Source organism: Ornithorhynchus anatinus, chromosome X1, assembly GCF_004115215.2.
Source record: "Ornithorhynchus anatinus isolate Pmale09 chromosome X1, mOrnAna1.pri.v4, whole genome shotgun sequence".
In the NCBI taxonomy this organism is placed as follows: Eukaryota; Metazoa; Chordata; class Mammalia; order Monotremata; family Ornithorhynchidae; genus Ornithorhynchus; species Ornithorhynchus anatinus.
Genome location: NC_041749.1, coordinates 82601474 through 82626734, shown reverse-complemented (window position 1 = coordinate 82626734; position 25261 = coordinate 82601474). Strand labels below are relative to the sequence as shown.

Genomic DNA, 25261 nt, shown 5'->3' with positions numbered 1-25261 from the left:
ACTCAACTAATTCATTAATTGTGGTATTTGTTAAGTGTATACTTTGTCAAGCGGTTGTGTTGTGTGGGTTGATATAACACAATCAGATTAGGCATAGTCACTGTCCCACATGGGGCTCACAGTCTAAAGGAGAGGGAGAAGAGGGATTTAGACTGAGAGCCCCATGTGGGACAGGGATCCTGTCCAACCTGATAAACTGGTATCTACCCCAGTGCTTAGAACAGTGTGTCACACATAGTGTTTAACAAATATAATAATAATAACAGTAATTATAATAATCTATTCCCCATTTTAGAGATGAAGAAGCTGAAGCACAGAGAAGTCAGGTGACTTACCCAGGTCACACAACAGGCAAGTGGCAGAGCAGAGATTAGAACCCAGGTTTGTTCTTGTCTGTCCATCTCCCCCGATAAGACTGTAAGCCCGTCAAACGGCAGGGACTGTCTCTATCTGTTGCCGACTTGTTCATCCCAAGCGCTTAGTACAGTGCTCTGCACATAGTAAGTGCTCAATAAATACTATTGAATGAATGAATGAATGAATGAATCCTGACTCATAGTCCTATGCGCTTTATACCAGGACTTGTTGCTTCTCCTCTTCTCTCTGCCGAGTTTAGAAGCACAACACAGGGTAAGATCTTGGTTTGTACTAATGGAGAAACTGAAGCGAGTCCTCCTTTATAGCAATCCACCAGTGAGTTAATGTCCTCCCTCTTTTCTACCTCCCTTCCCTGTGGGATTAGCTAGTACATGGAAGTCCTGTGAACCCAAATTTGATGATATGAAGTATTAGATGGTAATAAGCCATCTTAAATGTGGGGTCCACGTCTTGAACTTTTTTTGCTTCTTCTTTTTCCTTTTCACCTGGTTTCTCCAAGAAAGTAGAAAAGAACCTCTTTCCCCCCAGCTCCAACACATAATAAGCCACTCTTGCTTATCATACTCAATAGCGGCTTTCAAAATAGGGGAGGGCACTGCTCTTAAGGCCTCATTCATACATTCATTCATTCAATCTTATTTATTGAGTGCTTACCGTGTGCAGAACACTGTACTAAGCGCTTGGGAGAGTACAATACAGTGATAAACTCACACATTCCCTGTCCACAATGAGCTTACAGTCTACAGGAGCAGCATGGCGCAGTGGATAGAGCACGGCCTGGGTGTCAAAAGATCACAGGTTCTAATCCCGGCTCTGCCACTTGTCCGCTGTGTGGCCTAGGGCAAGTCACTTCACTGTGCCTCGGTTACCTCATCTGTAAAATGGGGATTAAGACTGTGAGCCCTGTGCGGACAGGGACTGTGTCCAACCCAATTTGCTTGTATCCATCCCAGTGTTTAGTACTGTGTCTGGCACAAAGTAAGCGCTTAACAAATACCATAATTCTTATTGTTATAGTTAGAGGGGGAGCTTCAGAGGTATTTTGTTCTGTGACTGCAGACTTCACTTGTTCTCACTTCCAGTCATCTCACAAAATGCACTGCTGGGCACAGGGGTTCCAAGCGAGAGAGTGTGGATGGCTCAGCACAAACTATCACCACTACCACCAGAGCAATTCAAGTGCGTGTCCGGCCACACTTTCCTCTCTTAATCAAGTTTAATTGAGGCCTGACTTCTGGATCTTTTAGGTCATATTCCTATTAACATGTCCTAACATCCAGTTCACTTTTAAAAATAATAATACTGCCCTGCTGATTCATGTTAACCTAGGCCACTATGATCCTTGATCAGTTTGGGCCTAGTTAGAGATTTCCCACACTGCAGGAGTGGCAGCAGCAACTGTATCGATCGAGCACCCACCGAGTGCAGCGTACTGCACCCCGTACTTGGGAAAGTACTACGAAAGCACAAGACTCGTTTCTGGCCCACAAGGGGTTTACAGTATAACAAAGGAGATAGACAAAACTTATTTACAAATGGTGGGAGCAGAAGGAAGGGCAAGGCTGGAAGTAGAACAGATATTTCGGGAGGAAATAGCTGAGCAAATAATTGAATGTACAAAAGAGAAAAGAAAATATATCGATTAAAAACATATATGCCTGAGTGCAGGGGATAGAAATAAAATACAGAAGTGCTAAGGGTAGGTGGTGGATTGGGGCCACCGAGGAGTTGAAAATTAATTAGTCGCAGATGGAGAGAGATGTGGTCCGGTGGATTTTGGGGGTGGGGGCGAGGGGTGGGGGTGGGGGGCGAGGTTCCAGACTAGGGGAACAGCCTGAGTGAGAGATTAGATGACAGAGAATCCGTAAGTGCACTACCTTGCCCGGGTCACAACGTAGTTGAAATCGTTCTCGTTTCTGAGAGCTGTTTTGCTAATTTGTCAAGTCAAACTGAAATCCATTTAGCCACCTCCTGAACTTGGAGTCATCCACAGCATGCGCTCACTCCCACTATTCAATTCAATGATTAATTCATGTTAAGTAATGCCTATGGGACACCACTTAAAATGTCCCTTCCCGCTGACCCTGAGCCATTGACCACAACTCTTTGGGTGGGAAGCACCAGGCAACTGAACATCCGCAACATGTCCAGCACTTCTACCTCAGTGGTGGGATGGAATCTAAAGCCTTTCGGAAGTCCAGGCTGATTCCAACGCTTTGTGTGAAACAGCACAGCAGCTGTTGTTCAAATCCACTGCACCCCTGCCATTCCTATGGCAACTCCAGCACCTAAGCCCATCCCCTTTCTTTCCACTGAGGTCACTTCCGGCTAACTTGAGTGATTATGGAACAAAAAGGATAAATCTTGGAGCATAGGGAGCAGCGTGGCCTAGTGGAAAGAACCCGGGCCTGGGAGCCAGAGGACCTGGGTTCTAATCCCAGCTCCGCCAGTTGCCTGCTGTGTGACCTTGGACAAGTCATTTCACTTCTCTGGGCCTCAGTTTCCGCATCTATACAATGGGGATTCAATGCCTGTTCTCCCTCTTATTTAGACTGTGAGCCCCATGTGGGACAGGGGCTGTATCCAACCTGATGAACACGTATCTACTATGCTTGACGCAGAGTAAGTGCTTAACAAATACCGCAATAATAACGATAATGCGGATCCAACAAGCTAAACATTTAAATTAAAGAGGAGGGAGTTCAGATAAACAGCTCTGTCTTGGCTTTGCTCAGCAGAAAACCTTCTTAGGTCTGTAATTAATTCAGCGGTATTTGTTTCTCAGTAGTTAGAAGGGAGGTCATCTGAGCTCCGCATTGTACCACTCGGTTATTTAAATCTGTATGCTCCAGTCACATCTACATGCTTCCATCTGCTTTTCACATTACTGGAGTTCTGTGCTATATGGCTATATTCACAAAACACTATCCAGTATTCCAAAAACAGTTCACAGACCTTTCTCCTCCAACCAACTAAAAGCAAAAATGATTCTGGTTTCTGGGTTGACATGCCAAACTTGTTAGGTGAAGCATTCGTGGAAAATACACTAGAAAGCCCTTGCGATTCTGTTTTGCGTAAGGGTCTTTAGATTGATTACAGCACCAGATATAGCTCGTTTTTCAACCGTCTGAACTCTAAGACATGAACTCAGGACTATAATATTCCCACTCTTCATTGGAAGGCCCTAGGCAAAAGGAATGCCATATTTTGATTATTTTTAACCTTCTTAGAAGGATAATCAATTAACAGAAGAGAATTGCTTAAACAAAAGTCCTAATCCTTGTTAATCAACTTCAAACGAACTTCCTCGCATGCTCTAAATTTTTCCCCCAATCCCAGTACCCATTCTTCTAAAACGAAGAGCGATCCCATATGAGTGATGAGCCAAGAGCTCTGGAGCATATTTCTTTATATTTCCAAGAATGGTTTCTGTCCACTTTTATTAATTACTAGCGGAATTACCCGGGCTATGTTTGTATGTCACGCCCTTACTCTCACCCCTGCTCCTGCATAGCATCACTGGGATCCCGTCTTATGAGCTAATCATGAATTTCAGACCTTTCTCCATCCCACAAAATGCCTGGTCAGACGCCCTGAAGAGACCACTTTGTCCGGCGGCGATGGAAGTGACCCCGGTGATGGGAGCAGAGCGTGGAGTCCAGCACACAGTAGCGGTAGCGGGACTTGGGGAAAGGGGAAAAAAGATAAATGACGGAGAGAAAAGTCTCCCCCTCTCGGTTGCCATGTCTGCTGCCATCATGCCCCTTTTTCCGGGACGGCCTTTTCTGCAGTTCACTTATCCGGGAATTTCTGGAATACAGAGAAGCAGTGTGGCCTAGTGGCTAGAGCATGGGCCCAGGAGTCTGAAGGACTGTTTATTGTTGCATTGCACTTTCCCAAGCGCTTAGTACAGTGCTCTGCATGCAGTAAGTGCTCAATAAAAACGAGTGAATGAATGACCTGGGTTCTAATCCCAGCTCCGCCACTTGTTTGCTGTGTGAGCCTGGCCAAGTCGCTTCACTTCTCGGTGCCTCAGTTAGGGAAGCAGCGTGGCTCAGTGGAAAGAGCCTGGGCTTCGGAGTCAGAGGTCATGGGTTCGACTCCCGGCTCTGCCACCTGTTAGATGTGTGATTGTGGGCAAGTCACTTAACTTCTCTGTGCCTCAGTTACCTCATCTGTAAAATGGGGATTAACTGATTACCCTGTATCTCCCCCAGTGCTTAGAACAGTGCTCTGCACATAGTAAGCGCTTAACAAATACCAACATTATTATTATTATTATTACCGCATCTGTAAATGGGGATAAAGACTGTGAGCCCCATGTGGGGCATGGATTGTGTCCAACCTGACTACCTTGCGTCGACCCGGTGCTTAGAACGGTGCCTGGCACATAGTAAGCGTTTAACAAATACCACTCTAAAAAAAAATATGGCAAGCAGCTGTGCCTTTAGGGAACAGTCTACTGAAGCTACATGGCAGCAACAGTGGTGTCATTGGCAAGAACAAAGGGAGGGGATGAAAAATTTTGACCACTTCTTTCTTGCCGCTTCCTTGCTGCTGTTCCAGACAGAGATGCTGTCGCTTCTGTCTTTGTAGGAGTGCACTTGTCTGTCATTCCTGCTCTTCTCCTCTCTCTCTCTCTGAATGTTATCTCTCTCCCTGCTTCTCCTTCTGTTCTATCTCACTTTACTGCCTTTTCCACTCTCTTTATTTGCAAACCACTGGTTCTGCCCCACCGGAGAAGTCCCGCCTTGTTCCACTTGTAGAGCCGTGCTCGTCTTCCTGACACCGTTCCCGCCAGTGCTTCTCCTTCTGCGGCAAAATTGATGCCTTCTTCCCAGTTTATGTCTCCTTTTCTCTATTTTTCTTCCTCTCCTTTCTACTCCTTGATGATGACGATCGTCGTATTTGTTAAGCACTTACTCTATGCCAAGCACCTTTCTAAGCATTGGGGCAAGATTATCAGGTCAGACACAGTCCCTGAACCACATGAGGTTCATAGTCTAAAGGGGAGAGAGAACAGGTATTGAATCCCCATTTTACAGATGAGGAAACTGAAGCACAGGGAAGTTAAAGTGAATTGCCCAGGGTCACACAGCAGGTTAGCATCAGAGCCAGGTTTAGAACTCGGGTCTTCTGACTCGCAGGCTCGTACTTTTTCCTCTAGATTCTTCCCTCTAGCTCTTGCTGCTTTCTCTAAGTGTGCTGGGTGACATTTTAAGAAGATAATAATAATGATATTTATTAAGTGCTTACTATGTGTCAAGCACTGTTCTAAGCTCTGGGGTAGATACAAGCTATTCAGGTTGGACAGTACCTGTCCCACATGGAGCGCACAGTCTTCAACCCCATTTTACAGACGAGGTAACTGAGACACGGACAAGTTAAGTGACTTTTCCAAGGTCACACAGCAGACAAGTGGCCAAGCCGGGATTAGAACCCAGGTCCTTCTGACTCCCAGGCGTGTGCTCTATCCACTAATAATAATAACAACTGTGGTATTTGTTAAGCACTTACTGTGTTTCAGGCACTGTTCTAAGCACCGGGGTGGATACAAGCAAATCGGGTTGGACACAGTCCCTGTCCCACATGAGGCTCACAGTCTCAATCCTCACTTTACAGATGAGGTAACTGAGGCACAGAGAAGTGAAGTGACTTGCCCAAGGTCACACAGTGGGCAAGTGGCGGAGCCGGAACTAGAATCCATGTCCTCTGACTCCCAAGCCTGACTCCTCTGACTCCCAGAGAAGCAGCATGGCGCAGTGGAAAGAGCACGGGCTTTGGAGTCAGGGCTCATGAGTTCGAATCCCAGCTCTGCCACTTGTCAGCTGTGTGACTGTGGGCAAGTCACTTAACTTCTCGGTGCCTCAGTTCCCTCATCTGTAAAATGGGGATTAAGACTGTGAGCCCCACGTGGGACAACCTGATTCCCCTGCGTCTACCCCAGTGCTTAGAACAGTGCTCTGCACATAATAAGCGCTTAAATACCAACATTATTATTATTATTATTATTATTATTAAGCCTGTGCTCTTGCCACTAGGCAATGCTCCTTCTCTATATGCACCCCACAGCTTAGTACACTGCCTGGTACATAGTAAGCACTTAAATACCAGAATTATTATTATTATTATCAGTTGCCACTTTTTCAAAATGAGTTTAGCACATATCCTCTGAACACTATTTCACAGGTTGACCAGGCATTGCTGCTCTACTCCTTTAGGTCCTGTAATAATAGTGACAATTATCTTTATTAAGCACTGACTGTGTGCAAAGCACTGAACTAAATGCTGGGAAAGAATACATGAGGGAGAATAGATGGGGTCCCTGGCCCTCAAGGGGCTCACAATCTACAAATGGGGGGGTGGGGCGGTGAGGGGAAAAAAGACAAGAATAACACAAAATCAAAATAAAAAATGAGGAAAGGGATAAGTACAAACAAAAGCTGTAGAGTACTGTGACCGAGCAGAGTTTCGGGGTTCTCACGGCTCACAGTCCAACAAGTCTTAGCCACCATGACCGCCCCAGCTGCAGTCTTCCCAACAGTCTACATTTCGTGCCGCCATGGCTTCTCCCCATCCAGCACATATGGAGCAAAGTGAGTCGGGAAGAAGGCCCTGGGATTCATTCATTCATTCGCTCAGTGATATTTATTGAGTGCTTACTGTGTGTGGAGCACTGTACTAAGCGTTTGGGAGAGTATAATGCGATAATAAAAAGACACACTCCCTGCCCACAGTGAGCTTACAGTCCAGAGGATGAGCTTACAGTCTAGAGGGATAATAATAATAATGTTGGTATTTGTTAAGCGCTTACTATGTGCAGAGCACTGTTTAAAGCGCTGGGGTAGATACGGGGTAATCAGGTTGTCCCACGTGAGGCTCACAGTTAATCCCCATTTTACAGATGAGGTCACTGAGGCCCAGAGAAGTGAAGTGACTTAAGCAGCGTGACTCAGTGGAAAGAGCACGGGCTTGGGAGTCAGAGGTCATGGGTTCAAACCCCAGCTCAGCCGCTTGTCAGCTGTGTGACTTTGGGCCAGTCACCTAACTTCTCTGTGCCTCAGTTACCTCACCTGTAAAATGGGGATCAAGACTGTGCGCCCCACGTGGGACAAACTTATCACCTTGTATCCTCCCCAGCGCTTAGAACAGTGTTTTGCACATAGTAAGCGCTTAACAAATGCCATCGTCATATGTATGTGTGTGTCATGAAAAATGAGCTCAAGAAAAAGTGATAAACATGTGTCGTTACAGAATTATTGGCAATATTCTCCCTTGCTCACATCCTCCCTCCTCCCTGGAACACAATTTGATTCAATTCAATCATATTTATTAATAGCAATGGTATTTGTTAAGCACTTATTAGGTGCCAGTCACTATACTATGCTCTGGGGTAGATACAAGCAAATCGGGTTGGATACAGTCTCTGTCCCATGTAGGGCTCACAGTCTCAGATGAGGTAACTGAGGCACAGGGAAATAAAGTGACTTGCCCAAGTCCACACATCATTCAAGTGGCAGAGTAGGAATTAGAACCCATGACCTTCTGACTCCAAGGCCCGTGCTCTATCCACTACGCCATCTTGCTTCTCTAAGCAACACTGAACACTTACTGTGTGCAAAGCACTGTACCAAGAGCTTGGGAGAATACAATATAACAATAAACCCCCTCCCTCGTCATATCAGAGAGACTGTCACTCTCCCCATCTTCAAAGCCCTACTAAAATAATAATTCCTCCAGGAATCCTTCCCTGACTTCCCCCCCATTCTCTCTCTCTTCTGTCTCTTTTGCCTCTGGGTTGGTATTCCCCAAGAATTTTATAGTCATGACACGTACGCACATAGTCTTAAACTCTGTTGCTTCCCCTATTAGTAATTTATTTTAATATTTATCTCCCCCACTAGACCGTAAACAACTAGTTGGAAGGGATCAGTTGTACTCTCCCCAAGCACTTGGTAATAATAATAACAATAATGTTGGTATTTGTTAAGCGCTTACTATGTACTGAGCACCGTTCTAAGTTCTAGGGTAGATACAGGGTGATCAGGTTGTCCCATGTGGGGCTCACAGTCTTAATCCCCATTTTACAGATGAGGTAACTGAGGCACCAAGAGGTTAAGTGACTTGCCCAAAGTCACACAGCTGACAACTGGAGGAGCTGAGATTGGGACCCATGACCTCTGACTCCTAAGCCCATGCTCTTTCCACTGAGCCACGCTGCTTCTTGTAGCACAGTGCTCTCTGTACACAATAAACACTCAATCAATACCATTGATTGATTTAATATCAACAATTGCTTTGCAGAAAGGTGAGATGTGCAGTGCAAATTTCAAATTTTAAGTTCATAATGAAATATATTTATAATAAACTTCATTATTGAAAAATTTTAAATGAAAAAAACCCAAAAAACTAAGGGATGGCAAAAAACTGACTCTCCCATCTGGAAAGCTGTGAATGTGGCTTTGAAAGATAAGTTTACTTCTGTCCCCTGTGAAATCAGTATTCAGTAAAAACATTTTTACAAATATTGAAAATGGCCCCTTTGTGTGGCAAAATCCTAATCCTTCCCTAAATATAGAGTTTGGAAGAAGTGACCGAAAAGCTACTAATGAGATTTGACGGTACACCGCAAAGTTTCAGTTAAGTGTTCAGAGTTTGATACCTGGAATTCACATGGCCTGACATCTGCTCCCACAGTTGATAAATCTATTATTTTAAAGGGAGGGATTCCATGTACTTCAGATCTGTCCCCATTTGAGATAGCACAGCAATTCACTGAAAATTATACATTTAAAATTCAATCCTCTAAAGAATCAAACCATCTGAGTGTACAAGGTTCACAAAACAAGACAAAAGATCCACTACGGCTTTCTGCCCTCTACTTTTTTTTAATGTGAAAAACACCTATTGACTATTTAGTTGAGTGGATTTAGACTTCTGGACTCTTGGAGGATTTCAGACCATTTGATGTTAGGTGTTTTGACTTTAAATAATTTGTCACCAGACCAACCAGGTTCACACAAATCCCTGTACTGCACATCTGAGAAGTTAAGGAAGTGCCATAAATAGGCTGAAATGCAAAGTTCTCTCTCTCTCTCTCTCTCTAAATAGAAACCACTTCAAGAGCCTCTTTCATTACATAGCTTTACAGACAGAGATGCTGCACTAAGAAGAGACAAAGCATGTTGTAACAAGGTGGAAAAAACAGCAAGGGTATTGGGCTCGTACCTAGTAATTGACACCTAACCAAGATGGACACAAAAAGGATGAATGTGACTTTCAGAAGAGGGAATACAAGGCCTAAATAAATGGAACCAAATCAGTGGAGAAAAATCTTTACAGGCACATGGGAGTAATGGTAATTCTCTCAAAATAGTTGCAGGAGATTTGCTTTTGGAAAGCGAATCCTGCAGGCGGAATAACTTCCAGATGCTTCAGAGAAAAGATGTAGGGATTATATCAGGCACTAGGCAAACAGATAAAATACAATAACGATGGTAAAATTTCCCCAACCAAGGCTCCCATGGGAGCAGCCAGGCACCTCTGGGAGTTGTAGAGGAGAAACCAACTCCCTCCACCCCATCCTTTAAGCTGTTGGGAGCAGGTATACGTCATCATTATCAACAATAATAGTATTTACTGAGCGCTTACTGTGTGCTGAGCACTTTTCTAAGCACTTGGGAGAGGACAACCGAATTGGTAGTCACATTCTTGATTCTATTTATTCTTGATTCTATTTATTGCCATTGTTCTTGTCTGTCCGTCTCCCCCGATTAGACTGTAAGCCCATCAAAGGGCAGGGACTGTCTCTATCTGTTACCGATGTATACATTCCAAGCACTTAGTTCAGTGCTCTGCACATAGTAAGCGCTCAATAGATACTATTGAATGAAATTCCCTGCCCACAACATAAATGATGTTTCTTAGACTGTGAGCCCCATGTGGGACAAAGGGTCAATCGGTGAGTCAATCGTATTTATTGAGCTCTTACTGTGTGCAGAGCACTGTACTAACCACTTGGGAGAGTACAATGTAACACTATAACAGACACATTCCCTGCCCACAACTAGCTTATAGTCCAGGGTGTCACGGTGTCTGATCTGCTCCGCACACGGGAAGCGCTCAGTGAATACGATTGACTGACTGACTGGAACCCTCCTGAAGTCACGTAGGGCCATCCTGGGCTTCCCATGGTGATCTGTTCGCCTGGACGTAGACCCAGAAGCGGTGGTGGAAACGGGCGGGAGCTGACACGGTCATCAATGACCAAGCCAAAGGCATGTGGAGCGGCTGGGCAGGCAGGAGTACTAAGCAGGATAGCCCGATGGCCCACCTATTCTTTCATTCAGTCATATTTTTTGAGCGCTTTCCATATGCAGAGCACCGTACTAAGCACTTGGGAGAGCACACCGCAACAATAAACAGACCCGTTCCCTGCCCACAGTGAGCTTCCAGTCCAGATCGGGAGACACGGTCAGGGACACCAGTAGTTTCAGGCTGATGTGGGCAAGGATCGTGGCTCTTTTGAACTGTACTCTCCCACATGCTTAGTCCAGGGCTCTGTGACCAGTAAGCGCTCAATAAATACCACTGATTGATCGGTGTTCGATCCTCAACCATCCTGCTAACTGGGGAGTTTCTGGACCCCTCCCTCACCCTCCACGCTCACAGGAATTTATAGGATGGGCACAACTCCAAGGGCCCAGATCACAATCTGCCAATTCACTTTATTTTAAATGATACTTGTTAAGCATTTACTATATGCCAAGTTCTATACTAAGCGCTGGGGTAGATACGAGAAACAGTGTGGCTTAGTGGAAAGAGCAGGGGCTTGGGAGTCAGAGGACACGGGTTCTAATCCTGGCTCCGCCACTTGTCTGCTGTGTGACCTTGAGCAAGATGCTTAACTTCTCTGTGCTTCAGTTCCCTCATCTGGAAAATGGGGATTAAGCCTGTGAGCTCCAGGTGGGACAACCTGATGACTTTGTATCTAGCCCAGCGCTTAGAACAGTGCCTGGCACATAGTAAGCACTTAAATGCCATCATCGTTATCATTATCCAAGACAACCAGGTTGGACACAGTCCCTGTCCCACACGGAGCTCACGGTCTTAATCCCCATTTTACAGAGGAGGTACCTGAGGCCCAGAGAAATTAAGTGACTTGCCCAAGGTCACCCAGCAGACAAGTGGCCGAGCCGGGCTTAGAACTCAGGTCCTTCTGACTCCCGGGCCGTGCTCTACCCACTAGGCCATGCCAGCTTTTCCAATCTCTTTCACAGGGTCACTGGCCATACAGTGAACAACAAGTACTTCATCCAAGTGATACTGAGGCATACTGAGGGGAAAGAAGTGGATAGAGACCAGTACAATCAAATGTACCTTCAATGGAAAGTAACAGAGGAATAAAGCTGGGAAAAGTCCATGTGCTTGGCAGGAAGCATTACATTTGCAAGGAAAACCTCAGTTGAAGATGCATCCCCGAAACAAATTCAAATCTACTTTTCACAAAGGGCCGCCTTGGAGAAATGGCAAGGCAGCTGCCCTTCCATCTGAATTTCTAAATGTTTCTTTTGTTGACCAGAGAGCTGAAATTTGGCTTTAAAAGAGTCACGGGTGGCCAAGATTGGGCCATTCTTCGATTTACAGTAAAATACTCTGGATTAATGAGCATCCGAGAGCCTCCTTATTGAGAGTTCTTATTCTGAGCACTTTGGCTAAACCCCCCACCTGCCTCCCAAGCCCAATTTGGCTAAAAATGAAATGGGTGGATGGAGCCGTTCAAACGCTCAGCATGCAGCTCTCTCTGATGCACTTCCAATGCTGACAAGTGGAAAATTGGGAGAAAAATAAAAAGTTACATTGATTGTTCTCAAGAGTCACATTTAGCTTTGGAGAACAGAGGACTCAGATCAAAAGGGTTTAGGTATCCAGAACAAAGGTTGTGAGATGGCTTAACAAGGCCTGAGTTGTCAGAAAAATCTGACAACTTGGATTTGGATGGTCCACGGGACCTCAAGGAGAAAGAATGTAAATGTGGCAAAATTTTACTCGAGACTGCCCGTTTTTAAAAGAAAGTAAGATAATGAGGATAACACTGCAGCAGCATGGATTCAGCTCAACCAATTTTTTTTCGTATTTAAAAATATATGTAGCAAAAGCTGACGTGCAACCATACATTCTTTAACCCATTCAAAGTAACGTGAATATGCCACCTAATACTGGAGTTTCATTCCTTAGTGTTTCTTGTACGCAAACATTTTGGGGTGTAACAATCCAATTTTACACCCTGTGATTGAAATGAGCTTCAAGCTTTGATCTCTGACAGTCCTTCCAAAATCTTCACTCCCCCATAGCATCCATTCAGTGTATCTGCCCTCTTGACATCCCAGAAAGAATCATTTTAGGGAAGCAGAGTGACCTAAAGGAAAAAGCCCTGGCCTGGGCGCCAGAGGACCTGGGTTCTAATCCCGGCTATGCGGGTGCATGCTGTGTGGCTTTGGGCAAGTTCCTTAATTTCTCTGTGCCTCGGCTTTCTCGACTGCAAAATGAGGATTCCAAACCTGTTCTCCCTCCAACTTGGACTGTGAGCTCCATGTGGGACAGGGACTGTGTCCGACCTGATTTGCTTCTATCCACACCAGTGCTTAAAACAGTGCTTGGCATATAGTAAGCGCTTAACAAGTAACATAATTATTATTGTTATCAATCAATGGTACTTATTGTGCTCTCTCTGTGTGCAGAGCACTGTACTAAGCACTTGGGAGAGTACGGTACAACAGAGTTGGTAGACACATTCCCTACCCACAACGAGCTCACAGTCTAGCTTTTATGCCTGGCTCATTGCATACAGAGCATGTCAGAGGCAGACAGTTCGGTTGGCCATGGTAGGGGGCAACGAGAGCATGCTGGGAGAGAGACTGCAATTACTGGATGTTTCACTCAATTAATAATAATGATAATAGTAATGATGATGATAATAATAATAGTAATTGTGGTATTTGTTAAGCACTGTACTGACTGCTGGGGTGGAAACAAGTAAATCGGGTGGGACACCGTCCCTGTCCCACACATGGGGCTTACAGTCTTAATCTCCATTTTACAGATAATTGAGGCACAGAGAAATGAAGTGACCCATCCAAGGTCCCACAGCAGATAAGTAGTGGAGCCGGGATTAGAACCCAGGTCCTTCTGACTCCCAGGCCTGTGCTCTATCCACTAGGCCATATTTGTGCACTTACTGTGTGCAGAGCACTGTATTAAGTGCGTGGGAAAGTATGATGCAATAGAGTTGGTAGATGTGATCAACAATACTTCTCCTTCCTAATTATCTCCCAAACCCACTGCCCCTGCCAGATGTTCCAGAAATTTAACTCCCTCCTCAAACCTCCTGTACCCCCCGACTCCCCCCACCCTCCCACCATCCCTTTCCCCTAATGGCCTGGCCACATACTTCATCAACAAAATTGAAACCATCAGGCGTGATCTCCCCCAAATCTCCCCTGATCCTCTCCAATCCCCCATCCTCGATTCTCCCTATATTCCCTGCAGTAACTCAAAGAGTGATCTCTCACCTCCTCTCTAACTCAACTATGCTTCTGACCCCATCCCTTCATACCTTTTTAAAACATTTGCCCCCTTCCTTCTTCCCTCTTTGACTGCCATCTTCAAGAGTTCACACTCTAAAGGCTTCTTCTCCACTGCTTTCCAACACACTCAGTATCCCCAATCCTAAAAAAACCCTCCCTTGACCCCATGGTTCCTTCCAGTTATCACTCCATTTCCCTCCTACCATTCTTGAGAGAGTTGTTTACACCCACCGCCTTCACTTCTTCTCCTCCAATTCTCTCCTTGATCCCCTCCGATCTGGCTTCCACCCGCTTCGCTCCATGGAAACAGCCCTCTCAAAGGTAACCAGTGACCTTCTTCTTCTAGGAGGACTCTTTCCTAATCCTCCTAGACCGCTCAGCTGCCTTTGACACTGCAGACCATCCCTTCTCCAGGAAACTATACCCAATCTCGGCTTCACTGACACTGTCCTCTTTTGGTTCTCCTCCTATCTCTCTGACCATTCTTTCTCAATTTCTTTTGTTGGCTGAGCATGTGGGTCCCTCAAAACTCAGTTCTAGGTCCCCTTCTATTCTCTACCTACACTCACTCTCTTGGAGACCTCATTTGTTCCCATAGCTTCACCTACCATTCTTACGTGGATCATCTCTATTCCTAAGCTTCCCAAATTTCCAAATTTACCTCTCCAGCCCTAACCGCTCTCCTCCTCTGCAGTCTCGCATTTCCTCCTGCCTTCAGGTCATCTCTGCCTGGATGTCCTGACGACACCTCAAACTGAACAGGTCCAAAACTGAACTCCTTATATTTCCACCCAAGCCCTGACCTCTCTCGTCTTTCCCGTCACCGTAGAAAATACCACTTTCCTCCCTATCTCACAGGCCCATAAACTTTGTGAAGTCCTCAACTCATCTCTCTCATTCCAACTCTTCGATCTGTCGCCGATTCCTGTGGGTTCTACCTTCACAACATTGCTAAAATCTGCCCTTTCAGCTCCATCCAAGCTGCTACTGCATTGATTCATTCATATTTATTGAGTACTTACTGTGTGCCAAGCACTGTACTAAGCCCTTGGGAGAGTACACCCAGTAACCACAGACACATTCCTGTCCCCCATGAGCTCAAGTCAAGCCCTTATCCTAACCCACCTTGACTACTGCATTTACCTCTTTGCTGACCTTCCTTGCCTCTCGTCTCTCCCCATTCCAGTCCGTATTTCACTCTGTTGCATGGATCATTTTTCTAAAAAAGAGTTCAGTACATGTCTTCCCACTCCTCAAGAACCTCCAGTGGTCAGCCATCCACCTCCACATCTAACAGAAACTCCTTATCATTAGCTTTAAAGCACTCAATCAACTCGCCCCATCCTACCTCACCTCACTGATCTCCTACTACAGCCCAGGCTGCAGATTCCGCCCCTCTAGCGCCAGATTCCTCACCGTTCCCCAGTCGATCTCGCCTCCCCCGCGCCTTTCTCCCATCCTCCCCATAGCCCGGAACTCCCTCCGCCTCCATATATGTCAGACCACCACTCTCCCACCTTTAAAACATTATTAAAATCACATCCCCTCCAAGAGGCCTTCCCCGATTAAGCCCTCTTTTCTCTAGCTCCCTCTCCCTTCTGCATCATCTATGCGCTTTGGACCTTTGTGCAGTAGATATTCATCCCACCTTAAACCCTACAGCACTTACGTAGATGTCTTTAAATTATATATTATAGATTACTTATTTATATTAATGTCTGTCCGTCTCCCCCTCTAGACTGTTTTGGGCAGGGAATGTGCCTGCCAACCTAACAGCTCTTGAACATACCGTATGTGTATGCATGTACGTATGCATATATATGCTCATACCGAGTAGGTATAGTGTCCCTTCCCCCCACCTCCCCTGAACGCTGATGTCAGGGTTTGAGGTGGGAGTGCCCCACCCATCCCACATTAGACAGGAAGAGCACAAATCTCGGTTGCCTCAGCCACTACCTGGAAATGGCCAGAGGGACACCTTAAAGGTCTTCTTTTTCAACCTGGTGGAAGGCGGAAACGTGATAATTATTACGGTATTTGTTAAGTGCTTACTATGTGCCAGGCACCGTACTAAGCGCTGGGGTCGATACAAGCAAATCGGGTTGGATGCAGTCCCAGGCCCACGTGGGGCTCACAATCTCAATCCCCATTTTACCGATGAGGTAACTGAGGCACAGAGAACAATAATGTTGGTATTTGTTAAGTGCTTACTATGTGCAGAGCACTGTCTAAGCGCTGGGGTAAATACAGGGTAATCAGGTTGTCCCACGTGAGGCTCACAGTTGACCCCCATTTTACAGATGAGGTAACTGAGGCACAGAGAAGTTAAGTGACTTGCCCAGAGTCACACAGCTGACAAGTGGCGGAGCTGGGATTAGAGCCCATGACTTTCTGACTCCCAGGCCCGTGCTCTATCCGGTATGCCATACTGCTTCTCCTGATGGGTAGCAAAGGAACAGGGGAGAGCGCCTTCCCTTCATCTTTATCCTTTTTGGCTTCCATCACAGCTGTTCTAATTCCTACAACACCATTTTCTGTAGGTTTCTGGGGCTCCATGAAGAACAGCTGAGCTTTGGGAATCAATCAATCAGTGGTCTTGAGTGAGAGCTTACCGTGTGCAGAGCACTGTGGGAATGTGATTATCTGTCACCCCTTCCGGTGGGCTGCTGAGAACAGGCTAGCATCCCCCTCGCCCAACCCTATATACAGAGAACAGTGTGGCTCAGTAGAAAGAGCCCGGGCTTGGGAGTCAGAGGTCATGGGTTTGAATACTGGTTCTGCCACTTGTCAGCTGTGTGACTGTGGGCAAGTCACTTCACTTCTCTGGGCCTCAGTTCCCTCATCTGTAAAATGGGGATTAAGACTGTGAGCCTCACGTGGGACAACCTGATTACCCTGTATCTACCCCAGAGCTTAGAACGGTTCTCTGCACATAGTTTGGAGAAGCAGCGTGGCTCAGTGGCAAGCGCCCAGGCTTGGGAGTTAGAGGTCATGGGTTCGAATCCCGGATGCCGCTTGTCAGCTGTGTGACTGTGGGCAAGTCACTTAACTTCTCTGGGCCTCAGTTACTTCATCCGTAAAATGGGCATTAAGATTGTGAGCCTCGCGTGGGACAATCTGATTACCCTGTATCTACCCCAGCGCTTAGAACAGTGCTCTGCACATAGTAAGCGCTTAACAAATACCAACATTATTATTATTATTAGATGCAGAAGGGAGGGGAACTAAGGTGAGGAGGTGGCTGATTAGTCAGGGAAGGCTTTCTGGAGGAGATATCATTTTAGTAAGGCTTTGAAGAGGGGGAGAGAGGTGGTCTGTCAGATATGAAGGGGGAGGGAATTCCAGGCTGGAGGGAGGTCATCACCTCTCTTTGTCTCTTTACCTCCTCGTGTGACTCTCTTTCCTCGTACTCTCTGCTTCTCTTGCACTTTTTGTCTAGTTCTCATTTTGTGTCTCTTTCCCTCTCTGCCCCATCATCCTTTTACCTTTACTTCTCTATCGCTTTCCTTCTTTCTCTGCCTCTCTCTTCTTTATTCCCCTCTAGGTATCTTTCAGTCGATTTCTTCTCTCTCTTTCCATTTCTTACTCTCTACCTCCCCTCCGTCCCCCTCGGGGACGCACCTGGAGAGTTTCCAGTATTCTACCAGTCTCGGCTATGGGAGGGAGAGCCGAGCAGAGGCCTACCCATTCCATTCCTAGCTTGGGCAGTGGCTAGCGAGTGGAAGGCCATCCGTTACAAGTCAAAACTCACCCACGCTGGGCAGCAGCGGCATGGGAGAGGGTAGAGAGCGAAGACTCGCGTTTACTGCGTGGAAGGCGGCAGTGGTAAACCACTTCCATATCTTTACCAAGAAAACTCTATGGATCCACTACTGGAATGATTGCAGATGGACAGCGGGGCGTTCTGGGAGAGATGTGTCCGCGGTGTCGCTATGGGTCAGAAACAACTCGACGGCAAAAGTCAAGACGAGACGTCCCTTCCCCTCTCTCTCTCTCTCTCTCGAGTCTTCCTTCCCTGCTTTTTTGGCTTCACCCCTAGGGGCCTAATTCTCAGCCCCCTATTTGGCTCCAGAAAATACGGTCACCTTCAGTTTGCCGGACTCAGCTTTGAACCCAAACTGAAGTCTCCTACAAGAAAGTCCTAGTTTTAAAAAATTCTAGACCCTTCCAGACACAGTCACGGTGGCAGAAACAATATTAGAAATCAGGAGTCCAGATCTTTAGGATGGATCACATTGCCTCAAATCTGAGGTGATATTACTGTGACTTGAAACAAGAGGTAATGTCTAGAATCTACACCCACGGAAGCAGGGAAAACACTCCCAGTTGACAAAGCACACAGACTCTTCTCTGCAGCGGAAACAGCTCTCACTGCTGGCCTTAGCTCTACAATTCAAATACACTTAGAATTAGAAGTGCTTGCTGCTGGAACAACATTGACAGTCACGGGCTGATGTCTTTTTATGGCATTTGCTAAGCGCTTACTATGTGTCGGGCACTGTTCTAAGCACTGGGGTAGATACAAGATAATCAAGTTGAACACAGTCCCTGACCCACATGAGGCTCACAGCGTGGCTTAGGGGAAAGAGCCCGGGCTTGGGAGTCAGAGGTCGTGGGTTCTAATCCCAGCTCTGCCACTTGTCAGCTGTGTGACTTTGGCCAAGTCACTTCACTCCTCTGGGCCTCAGTTATCTCATCTGTAAAATGGGGATTAAGACCGTGAGCCCCACGGGGGACAATCTGATAGCCTTGTATCTATCCCAGTGCTTAGAACAGTGCTCGGCACATAGTAAGCGCTTAACAAACACCATTATTATTATCATTATTAATAAACACCACACTTATTACTAATAACAATATTAACAATCTCCATTTTACAGATGAGGGAACTGGGGCCCAGAGAAATGAAGTGACTTGCCCAAGGTCACAGCAGACAGGAGGTAAAGGCAAGATTAGAACTCAGGTCCTTCTGACTCCCAGGCCCATGCTCTATCCACTGGGCCACACTGCTCCATTGATGTCAGATACCGGGCTTTTGACCCACTGATGAAGCTCTCTCCTCGGATATTTGGCTGGGACTCCCTGACTCTCTCTGCTACTCTGTAATAATCTGTGTGGATGGGTGGGGGATGGAGGGGCAGGGTTTTCAGTGACCCCAGGCTTATTTCCCTACTTAAATTCTGGTAACTTTTCTGGTTGTTTATCTGGGTCATGTTGCCTGTTTTTTTTCTTCTGGCATTAATCATACAGGACTTAGCTGCCCTCTAATAGGCCCTTTACTAATGAGTTAAATAAATCCATAAAAACTGTGACGCCAGCCAAGCCAGGATCCAAAGGAGCTTGCTTACTAATAATCAAAATAAGAAGTGTTGTCTACTGATTAAGGAGCAAGGAGTCGGTAATCCCTGGCTCTGCAATTGACTTGCCATGTGATCTTTGATTCATCTTCCCTCTGCCTCAGTTTACCTCTCTGTAAAATGACTATTGCTTTGAGGCACCAAACCAACTACAAAGCTCCCTCTGCATAACAAGAGAAGTTATTATACATTTTCATAATCAGTGTTTCAAGTTCCATTTCCTCAAGAGGCTGTCAAATTGAACATGCACTCATTTAAAAGCTTTTCCAGTCATTTATTTTCCAATTTTGGCATAACAGCCCTTCTCTACCTTGCTCTAGACCACCACCCAACAACATCGTGTTCATCATGATCATCATCTACTTCATAACACTATAATCATCAGCAGCAGCATCATACCAATCAGCTTGACTAGTAAAGGGCAAGAACAATTCTTAATGACTTTTTTTTTTTTAACACCGTGCTAAAGAATCCTAAGGAAGAATGCTTTCCTGGCTGACTTGTTTGGAAATTTTTTCTTATCATTTCTATTAATCGTATTATTCATAATAACTACAATATATATGATATATATAAACACTTACTATGTGCCCAGCATTGTGCTAAGTGCTGGGACGCTCGTTGCGGGCAAAGAATGTGTCTGTCGTTATAATGTACTCTCCCAGTTGCTTAGTACAGTGCTTTGCACACAGTAAGCGCGCAATAAATACGACGGGATGAATGAATAGATACAAGATAATCAGATTGGGCACAGTCCCTGTCCCACACGGGGATAACAGTCTAAGGGGGAGGGAGAACAGGTATTCCACTCCCATTTTACAGATGAGAAAACTGAGGCACTGAGAAGTTAAGTGACTTCCCCAAAGTCGCACAGGACAGAGCCAGGATTAGAACCCATGTCCCCTGACTCCCAGGCCCGTGTTCTTTCCACTAGGCCACGCTGCTTAATAGGCACGCTGCTGCTCTTCCTTTACGCTTCCCTAGCCCAAATTCCCAAGGTCTATGCTATCTGCTTATGTCTCAGACAGGCGAAAACTTTAACGCTTTCTCGGTGTCTTGCTGCACATGTAATTACAGATATATATGTACATGAAAATATCTTGAAATAATGATCCTCAATAGTACTACGGTATTTGATAAGTGCTTACTATATCAAGCTCTGTTCTAAGCGTTGGAGTGGATACAAATTAATCCGGTCAGACACAGTCCCTGTCCCACATGGGGCTCCCAGTCTAAGTGGAGGGAGAAGAGTTATCGAATCCCCAATTTACAGTTGAGGAAACTGAAGCCCAGAGAAGTGACTTGTCCAAGGTCACACTGCAAGCAAGTGGCAGACCACATATACCATGGTCTGTTATCTTTAAAAGCCCCAAACCGGGACGAGATGTGAAATCTGACCTGCATACAGTGGGCTCTTTCCTTCTGCTTCCTTAATCTATCCATCCATCCATTAGAGCCCAGGTCCTCTGACTTCCAGGCCCGTTTTGCACCATAACTCCCCACAAGCACGGGCAGGCAGGTGTGAGTTGCTGGGGGGCATGGGCAGGGGAGAGACAAGGGCACCAGCAAAACTATTGGACTTGCAGCAGCAGTTGAAAAGAGGCAGTAGCGGTCACCGGGCTTAGCAAAGCTTGAGCTTTCTTAAATTCCAGAAGCTTCGTAAGCTCCTGCCGAACCACCCAAGTGTCTAATGGCACAGCTCCCTTTGTACCACAGGGTTTAAAATAAATCCTTCCATAAACTATATGCCAGTAAGAACACTGGCAAAAGGCACGTCTTCCTAAAATTAACCTGCAAACGAAAGTGATTTGCCAGCCACACCCCGCTAAGAACACTGAGGTTTCCTCTACTCTAAATGTTGCTCAGTTATTTGAGTCACTGCATTAACCTCTGTGCCTCTCTACAGGGCATGAGTGGGGGGTAACAGATCCCATTTCTAATAGGTTTTCTTTTCCTACTTCACACACTGCTGTTACCTTGGGATCCCCTTTACCTAGCTGTAATACTGTCCCAAAATAACCCCAAACAGATTCTCCCTCTGCCTTCTGCCTTGCCTGGGCACCTGGATCTGTACCTTTCAAGCATTTTTCTTTATTTCTTTCAATTGTATTTATTGAGCATTTACTGTTTGCAGAGCACTGTACTGAGCGTTTGGGAGAGTACAATATAACAATAAACAGACACATTCCCTGCCCGCAATGAGCTTATGGTCTAGAGAACAAGCTTTCGCCCCACCTTCAGACCCACAGCACTTATGTCCATATCCTTTATGGTCTGCCATTTCCCCTATCTGTAATTTATGTTAACGTCTGTCCCCCCAGACTGTAAAACTCCTTGTGGGCAGGGAATGAGATTACCAATTTTGTTGTATTGTGCTCTCCTAAGCACTTAGTACAGTGCTCTGCACACGGTAAGCTCTCAAGAAATGCCATCGATCGATTGCGGGTGTCCCTGGCTCCTCTCCATAAGGAAAGGAAAGCACGTGTCCGACTGTAAAGGGAACGGTGAATTCCATTAATTTCCTCAGCACTAGGGAACCTAAAAGTTGGCTCGGAATCAACTGAGGGACACAGGAGAGATACCTCCCACTCTCCGGGATTCATTTGATCGTATTTATTGAGCACTTACTGTGTGCAGAGCACTGTACTAAGCGCTTGGAATGTACAATTCGGCAAGAGAGAGAGACAATCCCTGCCCAACTTAGACCTTAGAGCCAGTATTGTCAGGCTGGTAAATAGTCATGCTTGGTTGCAAGTTTGCAGAAAGTTACTTTACTGACTCCTTCTTTACTTCAGCCATGAATGTATGAATGAATGGTACTAAAGGAATCATGGGTAGCTGTTCCACAAGGCTGCTAACCATTCAATATACACTTTAACTGAGATTAAACATATATATCATGGTCTGTTATCTTTAAAAGCCCCAAACCTGGATGAGATGTGAAATCTGACCTGCATACAGTGGGCTATTTCCTTCTGCTTCCTTAATCTATCCATCCATCCATTAGGTATTAATGCACTCGCTCCCATGACTTTGAAATAAAATAAATAGTGCCGGATTTCCCTCATGCATTCCTTAGTCCTTTTTTTTTTCCCCTAGACCCTCCAAGAAAGGGAATGAATCTGAGATTCTCTGAGATCTTATTCCATAAAGACTTATTTATCATTACACCATGCCCGATTCTGAAGTCTTACTCAATGAGAATAGCCACTGGCATCAACATGAAGCTCCCAGTCTCAGTTGGAAGCCAAAGTCCTCTGTTCGTTCCCATTTTAAATAAATAGGTCTGCCAAAGTTCTCTTCTTGAAAAATAATCATTAACATCAACATCTCTAAGAGGCCAAGTCTTTCAAGGCCTAAAATGACTCCACTCAGCCCAGAGAACAGGGCTTCAAAATCCTCCCAACCTATGCGTGTTAGGGCAGAGGGCTGCGGTGGTATCTGTCCAGGATCTCAAGTGCTTCAAGCTGCACTGCATATCTTGGTGGTGTTTATCACTGAGCCAGTTCCCCTGTCCTCTAAAGAGAGAAAAAAGAGAGTGGTGATAAAGGAGGAGAGGGGAAGAAAACAATGAGAGGAGGAGGAGATGAACAGGACGGGAAGGGGGAATAGGAGGCAAAAAAAAAAGTCAGTTGAGAAAAATAGGAGGGAGGGGGAAAAAAAAACCCAGAAAAGAAGAGACAAAAACAAAGCAGGAAATTGCAAGAAGAGAGAAGAGCCTTTTTTTTTTTTAAAAAAAAAGGAGAAGATACCGGACAACACAGGAAATATGTGGGAGAATAGAATGACAGGACATCACTTAGAAAGAGAAAACTAGAAAAAGTATCACGGGAGAAATCATCCAGAAATAAGGACAAAAAAACTTTGGACAGAATGGACTGGTAAGGGAGAGAGAATGGGTAGGTGGAAAAAAGTAAAGGGTGGTTAAGAGGAGGTGGGTAGGTAGATAGGAGGAGGTGGGTAGGTGGTTAGGAGAGGTAGAAAACAGTAAATTTAATGTCTCTAGTGCCAACCTATTCACTGTTTCTTGATCGTGTCTACCTTGCTGCCGACCCCTCGCCCAGATCCTGCCTCTGGCCTAGAACTCCCTCCTCCTTCATATCCAACAGATGATCACCCTTCCCACCTTCAAAGCCTGACTAAAGCACATCTCCTCCAAGAGGCCTTTCCCAACTAAGCCCTCATTTTCTCTTCTCCCACTCCCTTTTGGTCACCCTCGTGCTTGGGTTTGCATGCTTTATTTACCCCAACCTCAGCCCCACAGCACTTAGGAGCATAACCATAATTTATTTATATTGACATCTGTCTCCTCGGCTAGAATGTAAGCTTAATGTGGACAGGAAACGAGCCTACCCACTCCGTTATACTATACTCCCCCAAGCGCTTAGTACAGTGCTCTGCACATGGTAAGCACTCAGTATGATTAATAAATTTATGTGCAGAGAAGAGAAGGTAGGTTGCAAGCAGACGAATCACACAGCAAGCTAATATCTCACGAATTACAATTGACCACGTTTTCTTACGGTTCTAGCGGAATAACTTGTTCCTCAGTCATGTTTTATAGCTTATCACCTCTCTCCCTGTCTCTCAGCGGGCTTCCTTTTTTCTTAATTTCCCTTCTCTTTACATTCCCTGACCATTTCTCTTTATCCCTCATCTTGTCTTATGCTTATCTCCTCAGACTCTCGAGTTCAAAGACATTCTCTCTTTCATACAAACACACACTCCCTCACACCCACAAAGGCACCACGAACTCATTCATGCTCACATATATATTTACATGTGCTCCAACACTGTGATGTGAGGGATGTTTGGTGGGGGATGAAGGCAAAGGACTGTTTTTGTCCCTCTCTCTAGCCCACTATTGCTCTCCATTTTACTGTGGCTTTGTATATTTTTATGTCACGATCCCCTTCCCCTTCTCCTCTGTCTTTTGCTTGTCTCCTGCTCCAAGAAGATCATCTGGCCTCAGCTCACACGGCTGACTATGTATCTTCTTTCCATTGCCGGATCAGGGAAGTGAGCTTTAGGACTTAATAACCTCCAACCTTTGTCCAGTAATTTCATGACAAGATTCTCATACTATACAAAAACTATCAAATAAAAACAGAAAAATGCAAACCAAACCAAATTAAGAAGCAGCACAGCCTAGTGGATAGAGCATGGGCCTGGGAGTCAGGAAGACCTGAGTTCCAATCCTGGGCTCCACAACTTGCCTGCTGTGTGACCTTGGGCAAGTCATTTCACTTCCTCTTTGCTTCAGTTACTTCATCTGCAAAATGGGGATTAAGACTGTGAGCCCCACGTGGGACATGGACTGCATCCAATCTGATTATCTTGTATTTTCACCAGAGCTTAGCAAAGTGTCTCGCACATAGTAAATGCTTAACAAATTAATAAATAAATAAATAAATAGAAAGTCACTCAGTGGGTGACTCGGATCAATGAATGACTGACTGGATCTCGTATGTACGAGGCAGGCATAGTTTGCAAACCGTGTGCCCCATACAGCCATAAAATGACAGACGGACGGGACAACGTCATGTGGATCAAACAATCATTTAACAGCATTTATTGAGCACTTACTGTGCTGAGCAATCGATGTATGCATATCTGCCCTCTGGGTTCAAAGACAATGCTGCTTATGATGAGATTTTTAATAGCTCTGTGTGTGACTGATGAGACTATTATGCGTTCATGTACCCCTCAGTAAAAATTATGGTACTTGTTAAGCACTTACACTGTGCCAGGCTGGGTAGACACAAGATAATCAAGGGGGACACAATCCCTGTCCCACATGGGGCTCACAGTCTAAATCAGAGGGAGGAGGATTTAATCCCCATTCTACCAATGAGGAAACTGAGGCACCGAGAATTTAAGTGACTTACCCAAGGTCACACGGAAGACAAGTGACGGAGCTGGGATTAGAACCCGGGGCCT

General features: G+C 45.5%; 1 protein-coding gene and 1 non-coding gene across 7 annotated transcripts in view; one reads left to right on the top strand and one right to left on the bottom strand.

The window, feature by feature from the left end:
* Positions 1–25261, bottom strand: part of OSGIN1 (oxidative stress induced growth inhibitor 1) — a 335667-nt gene that overhangs the window by 218088 nt on the left and 92318 nt on the right. The window lies entirely within an intron of this gene.
* Positions 17568–17705, top strand: LOC114807127. Its single transcript, XR_003755180.1, has one exon. It is a non-coding gene; the product is annotated as a small nucleolar RNA SNORA7 (small nucleolar RNA).